This window comes from Lissotriton vulgaris, chromosome 3_1 (genome assembly GCF_964263255.1).
Source record: "Lissotriton vulgaris chromosome 3_1, aLisVul1.2, whole genome shotgun sequence".
Lineage (NCBI taxonomy): Eukaryota > Metazoa > Chordata > Amphibia > Caudata > Salamandridae > Lissotriton > Lissotriton vulgaris.
Window position 1 is genome coordinate 27,003,238 of NC_141689.1, and position 10,171 is coordinate 27,013,408.

Here is a 10,171-nt window from a genome sequence, read left to right on the forward strand (position 1 = left end):
CCAATGTAGCATTGAGGGGGCAAATAGGCATCCCAGTCAGGATTGCCATTGTTTTTTCCATACCCATACTACGCAAGCCACAATGTCTATTGGGACCTGTGGACACTTGGGAGGCAAGTGCAGTGCCATGAGGAGGGGGCATGGCACTGCATGGTCATGCTCAGGGGCTGTGTGGGATAGTGTTGGAAAGTTGGTTATTAGTAGTGATAATTAGGGATTTACCAATAGTAATAAGCCCACAAACACAGTAAGAACCTAATTCAAGGTCTCAATAAATTATTTCCTTGCTCAACCCTTGGTGGCAGGTAAACAGCAGGCAGGTGTAACTAAGGAAACCGGTGCGTAAAGCATCTGAAAACATCAATACTTTAAATAGGTAAGACACAACACCCAAAAAAGTCAATACCAATTTATAAAAAAAGATTATATTTCTATAAACAAATAAACACCAAAATGACAAAATCCAATGTAAGGAACCAGAGTTATTGATTTTAAAAAGATAAACATGTTCTAGTGCTAAAAAACATACAGCACCAAATTGGGACAACAGGTTAAGCTTGATCATGAAAAAGTAGAAGTTTTAGGCTGACCTTGTTGGAGTCCTGATCGGATGCACTAAGCAGGAGGCCTTGGTCCAAATTTTACTTTCCTTTTCTCTTGATGTCAATCAAGATTCCTCTTCAGGCTGTATTCACATCAACATCATTTGCTTGGTTTGCCTGGAAGTCTGGAGCTCATTAGATTTTAGCAGAATTAACCTGAAATCCAGGCCAGGTCGAAGTTGAAGATCGCTGGTTTGACTCTCAGCATCGAGTTGGTCATCTTATGGAGCTTTTAATCAAAAAGCTCCCAAACTTCACCATGCTTCTAGATCTTGTCCAGAAGATCTCCCTGAGAGTTCAAAGTTTCCACAACACCAATCCAAGGGTCTACAATCTCTGATATGTTCCTTGGGATGTCGGAACTGCATTTCATTAAACAGTCACTGGATGTACTTTAGAATGGAAAATTCTTGGTGATGATGACTCAGGTGGGTTCTGTTAACCTGAAGCATGCAGGAAGTCCACTCCTTAATCATTCTTGAAGCAAGCCAAAGTCCTGAAAGCTGTAGACCCAGAATGTGCAGCAGGAACAGTTCTTCAGAGTGCAGACCTTTGGGGTGCAGATCAGGTTTCCAGGGCAGTCCTTTTTTTTCTTGTAGATTCATACTCCAGATCTGAGTTGCATGGCAACTCTTCCATATTTATTCACAGTTCTTGGAGGTCAAGCGGTGGGGCACGCCTGACAATGGGATGCAGGGTGCCCCTTAAGTGTATGACCTCTTCTTCAAAAGTGTAGCATGTATTTACCCCAAAAAACACCATTGTTCCAAAATCAAAAGTCGAGATAGTCTCTCCTTGGAGATTAGACCCACTAGTGTGGCTACGAATTTCCTAACACTCCTCTTCCTTAAACTAATAATTACAGGGGTTCCTGTGTGACTGAGAGGGAGCCTGTGCTGGTCAAATGTGGGATTTCCCATTTGAAAACCAGAGTGGCTACTTCACCCCCTATCCTGCCTGACGCCTCTGCAGCTTCAGTTCACCACAAACAGGTGTTAGAGTGTAGCTGATCAGGAGGGGCCTTGAAGGCTAGATTTTAGCTTATAGAAACGAAAGAATAAAAACGTACTTTCTGTGATGTTATTTCAAATCTAATACTGGCAAATTGTTGGATTTATCATAAACAATAATTTTAAGTCCTTAAATGTAATTTTTAGCTGGTTCCAGTCATGATGTATACTTAAATAAAATATTCCATTGTTAGCCTACAGAGAAAATTATCAACAATGGATAACAACGAAATTTGGAAGTTTTTTCCTCACCAGGGAATATATAACATTTTATAATATCCCTACTAGTTACATGGCACCATACCTCTGGGGCAACTAGGGGAGACTGATGTATAGGAAGTTGTGATCCCCTTGCCTTAATAGCTACTAGGGACAGTATTTTGACAAGTATTGAGTCATAAATAATGAGCGATGCTAATATTGTGTCACAATATTATCTTGGTACAGGAATATCCCTGAATTATTTTTTATTTTTAAGGCAAGTAATATTGTTTTCAAGATTAGCGTTATTGTTAACATTGTTTGCATTAACATAATTGTAAAAAAACTGTATTGTTATGTGATTTAAATAATATTTTAATTGTATATGTTATATATTGGGTATATAATTGTTAATGTTTTTGTGGTAGGTTAGGAGTATTATAGTGTTAAAGGGTGGGAAGTTAACTAAGTATCATTATTTTTTTTTTTTATTAACACTAATTATTAAATGGATAATTATGTAAATTGTTTACATATTATTTGTTTAAGTTACATTTTAGGTGCAGGTCATTGGGTTTGCAACGGTATAGGATGGAAAGTTAATTAAGTAATAATTTATTCATAAATATTTATTATGTAATTCTGTAAAACATTTAGAAAACATTTGTTTTTAAAGTTATATCAGAGAAAGTTAGGTAGTAGTGTTCTCAAAGGAAACGTCCGCACTATTCAATAAAACATATGTAGGTATTGCAAGAAATATTCAGATGCGTGATTCAATTGCATGCAATATCAAATTAAGTTGGGGTGCTAAAGAGCCTCAAAGCACCTACTACCTCGAGGTGCTATAGGGTCACACTGCTGTGAAACCAAAATGAGAAAGGGAGATGAGGTTCTAATTACAGCACACCTTACAGTCAAAATGTTTGAGTCATGGCTAAAGTAATACACCCTCAGTAGACAAATATCTCCGCGGTTTCGAACAAGTGACTGAGTTTGTCCGATGTTTCTCAAAGTATGCGACGTATCAAGGTCGCAACCACCGAGAGTTCTTAAACTGAGGAAAAGTTTTTCTTTTGGAATTGGAAGCCATAGGACTTGATCTTGAATAACTTTAGTCGCTTTTGCATATTATTACTTCTAAGAATTTGTCTGTGGTTTACCCATCCGATTCGGACTACGAATAAATCTAAGGCTGCGTTTTACATTCGGATTTTCAATATTGGAGGTGTCCATGTATTCAACTTCCACGTGACCTAATTTTCCATGCTTAGATGTCCGATTTACCACTTCATTGATTAGCAGAGCAACAGGAACTACACAAATCTTGCCTTGATGAAGTCTCTGTGGGAGACAAAACACGTGTTGGCGATTTACATGCTGGGAGATCTTTTTTAAGAAACAATGCACACTAATAAAGAATGATCTGATGAAATCTGAAGATGATTCATTCTATAATTATTGCAGACTGCCTTTGATCCCTGTCTATTCTTTATCCCTATGACACTCATTTCTTGTTATATTTAGTAGAGATATTTGTCTACTGAGGGTGTATTACTTTAGCCATGACTCAAACATTTTGACTGTAAGGTGTGCTGTAATTAGAACCTCATCTCCCTTTCTCATTTTGGTTTTAAAGTTATATGTTAAATGTGGGTTGTTGGTTTTGTAGAGGGTGGGAAGTTAATTAAGCAATAATTAAGAAATTATTAATTAATATTTTATATTGATCAGTTAATGGCTACATATACTGTGTATATATATATTCACTGAAAAAACCATAGGTTTCACACCAGTTATAGTTAGGAATTTTGCATTTAAAAAACCTATTAAATTCACTGAAAAAACATAGGTTTGACACCAGTTATAGTTAGCTGGACATTTTACTGACATAAAACCATTGAAATTCCCACGTTATAGTTAGTTGGACTCACTATAACTTGCGCGCCTGCAATGCACTGCTGATGACGTCACATATTACATCACTCATGACATAGTCAGTGACATCACTCATGACATCAATGATGACACCATCCAGTGAATGTAAGTCTTTCTGAAAAAAAATATGTTTTATATATGTATATGTAAAGGTCGATGGAAGAATACATGTTTAAATAAGTGTCTAAATGGATGTTTTAAAAAAATTTCATTGGTTAACTGGCTTATTAAGTGTATCTTAGTGAATACATATATTAGCGAGTAATGTTTGTATATTTAAATATATGTATGTATCTGTGTTTCATTTTGTGTATAAGTGGCTGCATGGGTTGGTGAGTAGCTACATGTGTGTGTATATGGGTTATTAGATGTTTTTTTAGTATCAGTATTAGTGTCTGTATGGTTTGGTCGGGGTATTACTTAGCACATAGATGCATCAATGACTGACTCACTGTTTGTATGTGTTTTGAAGACAGCATATGTGCAGGACTGTATGGGTGGATGAGTGTGTATATGTGTGGGTTAGTGAGTGAATGACTGTCTCACTAGTGTCTTTATCAGTAACTACATATGTGTTAATCTAGTATATGTGAGTATTGATGTATATAAGTGAGTATTTGTGAGAGTGAGAGATTGTAAGAGTTCCTGTTTAAATAAGTATGTGTTTCAATAAGTGATTGTTTAAGAGAGTAAGTATGCGTAAGCTTCCTTAGAAGTAAGGTGATAGTGTGTGTATAGCTGTATATGCAAATAAATGGATGTTCAATAGTTTATTTGCATGTGTGAGTATGTGTGTGAGTAACTTTTGGATGACTGTCGGTGTGTAACAGGATGTATAGGTGTATCACTACATATGATGAGTGAGTATATGTATGAGTGACTATATAGAACTGTTGGTGAATGAGTGGATGTGTATATAGATGGTGGAATTACTGAATTGGTTGTTGTAACTGGTATGAGTATCTCCTTTTTTTTAAAAATGTTAGTTTCTGTTTTTGAATATGTGTTTCAAGGGTTACATTACACTGAAAGGAGGTCTGTCACTCTGTCACAAGGATGGTGTCATCAGTGATGTCATGAGTGATGTCACTGACCATGTCATGAGTGATGTAATATGTGACGTCATCAGCAGTGCATTGCAGGCTCGCAAGTTATAGTGAGTCCAACTAACTATAACGTGGGAATTTCAATGGTTTTATGTCAGTAAAATTTCCAGCTAACTATAACTGGTGTCAAACCTATGTTTTTTTCAGTGAATTTAATAGGTTTTTTAAATGCTAATTCTGAACTATAACTGGTGTGAAACCTATGGTTTTTTCAGTGAATTTCATAGGTTTTTTACATGCTAATTCCTAACTATATGTAGGGCCTCAAACCTATGTTTTTTTCAGTGAATTTCAAAGGTTTTTTAATAGCAAATTTCTATAGCTATGAAATATAATACTTTTTATAATGAATCCTATATTGTATATGTTTGTAATACTATTTTTTTTATGTATATTGTTCATGGGTTTTTTTTTCTTTTGCCCTGGAGCGCTCCCGGTGCGCGCACCGGTGAGCGCACCGGTAGGCGCAGTCTTTCGGCGTGCCCCGGTGCGCGTACCGGTGAGCGTCCCGTTAGCGCACCCAAAAAAAAAATAAAAAAAATAATGAAGGAGTGAGCATGAGGGAAAGGGACAGAGTGAGTGATGTTAAGAGAAAGAGAGCTAGAGGGAGGAACACAGAGGGCCTGTGTAATAGATAGTAAGACAGAGAAAAGGTGTAAGAGGGTGTAACTGAGAAAAGGAAAATGAATAAAGGAGCGAAAGAAGAGAGGAGAGAGGAAGAAGACTAAAGCAGAGGTACTGGGATAATGTGAGTGGGTGTTGAAACTAAAGGGAAGGAGAGTAAAGCATGGGGAATGAGGGGTAGTGACGGAACCGGAGTAAAGGAACAGCGGTGAGGGAGGGTGAGAAAAGAGCAATGAGTGTAAGTAAAGAGGGGTGAAAGAGGGTTGATAAAAGTGAATAAGGGTAAGACATGGGGAGTGACAGAGAGAAAGGACAGAGAGAGTAAAGGAAGGAGTGACAGAAAGGGACTGAGTGAAGCAGCAAAGAAAGTTAAGTGAGGGAGTGTGGGTGAGTTATAGGGAGTGAGCATGACGAAAGAGTAGTGACAGAGTGAGGGGACAGAGACAGTGAGGGTAAGAGAGACGGAGTGAGGGAACGGGAGTGAGGAACTGTGAGGACAGAGGGACTGAGAGGAGGAGTGAGAGGAGTGGAGTAAGTGAGTAAGGGAAATGGAATGAGTGAGGGAGCGAAGGAAGGGAACAGAGGGTAAGGGAAGTAAAGCAGGGGGACTGAATGAAGTTGAATGTGGTAGGAAAGTAAGGGAAAGAGGAGTAAACATGGAGGATAAGAATAAGTGAGGAAAGCAGAGTAAGGAAATGGGGGTGAGGTAGGGTGAGAGAATAGTAGTGAGGTTAAAGCAAAGAGTGATGACAAACTACATTTTTTTAGTCACACTTACCATATAATTAATGTAAACTTAATTACATGTTTTTACTACACTTTATATCTGTGAAAGAGAGAAGAAAAAATAAGTTATAATCAGTAAAATATATATTTTAAAATAGAAGAGACAGGTCAAGAGGTTAAAAATCATAAAAGTGTACTAAGAAATAAAGTAAGAGTGAAGAACACAGAAAGGGAAATAAAGTAATGTAGAAGGACAAAAATAGAGAAAAAGAAATAGGAGAGCAAATTACTAAGAGTAAGGCAGATACATTCAGTGACAGAGAGGAAGAGAAGAAGAGAGAAATTAACTGACGGTAAGTAAGATACTAAAAGAATGTGAGTTAGCAAAACTAAATCAGGAAAGAGGAGTAAATAAAAGGGGAATGAGTGAGAGAGAAAGGAGTCTGATTGAGGATGCATTTACAAGAATGAGGAATGGAAGATGACTGAGAGTGAGTGAAGGGGAGTCACAGAGTGAATGGATGAAGGGAGTGAGGATATTATAGAAGGATTGAGGGAAAAGGAGTGAACTATAGAATAAATTGTACAACATGTTAGATAGTTTATTTTTGCTGTTCTCAGAATATATTGAATTTCACTAAAAACAGTGAGTTCAAACTATTCATCATATGACAGTGGGAAAAAAACACAATCTAAAAGATTGTGTTTGAAAAAACCCATATAAACTTAAAAATCACATATGTACACTAATCTTTGATTCACTTACTTTTCCTTTAAGCCAAATAGTACATCATGAAAATACTCTGCTGTTCTCTAAAACTTCCATTTCATCGACTTTCTATAAGAAAAGCTCCCAGAACATCTGAAATATGTTTCAATGTTTTCATTTCCTCCTTGTGTTCAGTCATGACTCTTTGCTAATTCCTTCTCCTTTCCTTAAGGCCAAAAACTGTCATATGTATGAGTATGTTTTCAAATTACTCAAAACAAACTCTGAAATTACCATTTTCCCGACGTTCTGAAAGAAAAGCTCATACAACATTTTCACAATGTTTAAATATTCATATTTCCATCTCTGGCTCACTCATGTTCAACATTTCCTATAATACTGATATCACTTACTATGAGATCCACTTACAGTACCTATATGAGAACTAGAATTTTTATATTATCTTGATCACTTTTACTCACAATATAATTTTAAACAGCAAACTAACTTTTATTAACTGCTCCCGTCTTCATAGGCCAATTACCTTTTCTTAAATTTTGGTTCTAAAAACACTAGGTAAGAATTTTTTAAGTCAAAAGGCAAACTTTGTTTGAAAGTCAAATGAGTATCATTACAGTAAGTCCAGCCTTTTCGACATTTTAAATAAGCTGTATAATGCCCTTATGTTGTCGAAGGACCGTCATGATAAATAATAGCTACAGTTGCAAAGGTTCTTTTTGAAATTGATAACTAATAAGCCACAAAATTTTTAATAGAAGTTGTCAATTTAGCTCCATCAGGTCTACATCGTTGGAACATTAAAATGACATACTGACCATATGTTTGTATAAATAATGTGGACAGCATTGCACACTTACATTGGGTACACACCATATTATGATCAGCTGCTTTAACTAGATTTATTAAAAGACACTGATTTGCAGTCTGGTAAAGTCAAATATATAAATCTTTCATTGTTTATTCTAGTACTACTTGATAAACTACAATTGTCGCAGTCATGCTGCCATTGATAAGAAAGGCTAGAAAGGTTTTCTACATCTACACCTTCATCTTCCAATACACCAAACATATACATTAAAAAATCCTGACAATCCTGCTGAATATTCTGTGAAAAAATGTTTTGACCAGAACATGTCTAAAAGATTTCGAATTTCTGAAACACTTTCTATTTTTGCTCTATCACTGCTACATTTCTCAAACGCAGAATTCAATAAACAGCAGAATCTTTGATCCCGATTTTCAACAATCTGTTCTTGTAAAGTTTGAAGAAAAAAAAACAACATTAACCACTATATTAGCATAGCAGTTGACACCAGTACTGTTTTCAAACTGAAATCCAACAACATCTTCAACAGAATCCTTTTTCTTTCTGCTTACAATTACAGTTTCATCTACTTTTTGTGTTTTTGCTACTACCTCACTGCAACTATTCTCATTTCTTCTTTTTCGGCCTACCACGCGTTTTTCAAACAGAGGATATTGAGGCAAATGTGGAGCATACTCTCTTCTTAACCTATTGTATTCTTTAACACAATCTAGATCTGCACCAATCTTTGTCTCATGACACTTAATCAAGTACAATCCTGATAAAGTTCTGACTCGTGATAATGCCACATATGCCATACTCTCTTTAAACACAGAACTTCCAATGTTCACCAAAGCACTATCTACACTTAAACCTTGAGATTTATGAATTGTCACCGCATATGCCAAACAAACAGGAAACTGTTTTCGACGAACATATAAGTCTTTTACAAGCAAAAATCTAGCAAAACAACGACTGATTTGTTGTACTTGCTCAATGCCATCAAATTTAATTTTTAAAAATTCAATTCCATCTCTATTTCTATAATTCACAAAATCAACAACATGACCCATTGCTCCATTTACCAGACCTCTTTCAACATTTAAATTCCTTCTCAAAATGATACGACAATTTAAACACACATTCAGAGTCTTTTCAAAACCAGCAATTTTAGATATACTCTTCTCTAATGAATCCAATTTTGATTTCAAATTTTCTGACAAAATAATTGTTGCTCACATATGCTCTATTTTATCTACAGCTTCCAGTTTCACATTCGCTTCATTTTCTAATTTTAACATTTTGTTGTTGAAGATGGAATATTCTTGCAGAGTTGGCATCAAACATATCCCAGATTTGTTCTCAGTAATTTTCTTAAAAATATTCTCTGAAAGAATGTTTTCATTTGGATACAAATTTGAAATTAATCATGCATGTAAAGCTTCTTACCCATGCTCACTTACTTTTCTGATTCTTACATCTTGTAGAATATTTTTATAATCTTCATCCTTTGCCTGTCGCATATTTTGAAGCAGTTCTGCATATTTGAAATGTAACCATATATTAACATTTCCAATGCTTCCTAGGGACTTCCTGGTATCTTCATGCGTGAGCATTTTAAACACTGGTTGTCCTTTCACTGGAGTCAACTGCAGTAGATCTCCAAAAACAATAATGTGTTTCCCTCCAAATCACACATCATACTCTGTTCTAAGAATTTCTTGCATTCTCAAATGCACAAAAGCAAGCATTAGATTTGAGACCATGCTTACTTCATCAATGATAAGAAGTTTCATTTTCTTCAGGACTCTGGAAACTTCAGAACACGCATCTCCAGATAGCTTGTTGTTGTAGTGTAGTTCCTAGTTTCCCACTAGGCCCTGCGCATTGGAATAACATAAACAGTAGTATCAACGTAGAAGTGCGGATCTTCCAGGCCTCTACTGACTATGCTAAATTTAATTGGGTTTGTTACCAACTAGCCTAGAGGTCACTGGAAACTTTCTTCTCTGCATAGGAAGTGATCAGCTTCCCTGGCACAGACAAGAAGGGATTCAGTTTTCCAACAACCGTGCAACATGACAACTTTGCTCCTCAGATCAAGAGTCAATCTCTAGGGTTGTGTGAAACAATAGACAGTTATTTTACTCAGTCAGGTTAGTGCAGTTTACTTTCTCAATATGTAGAGAACAGAGAGACGGGCGTTTGTCAATAAAGGGTTAACATTTATTGAACAGTCTTTCTTCTCGTACAAGAGAAATGTATTGCCACAATTGCAAGACTTGTTATTATAAAAAGTACGTACAGTAAGATAAGTATTGCGAAATAATACTGTAAAAGCATTGATATTGTTTCTTAGCCATACAATGGTTTAAAAGTAATAAAACATATATACATTCATGTATACATTAGGCTAAAATACTCAACTG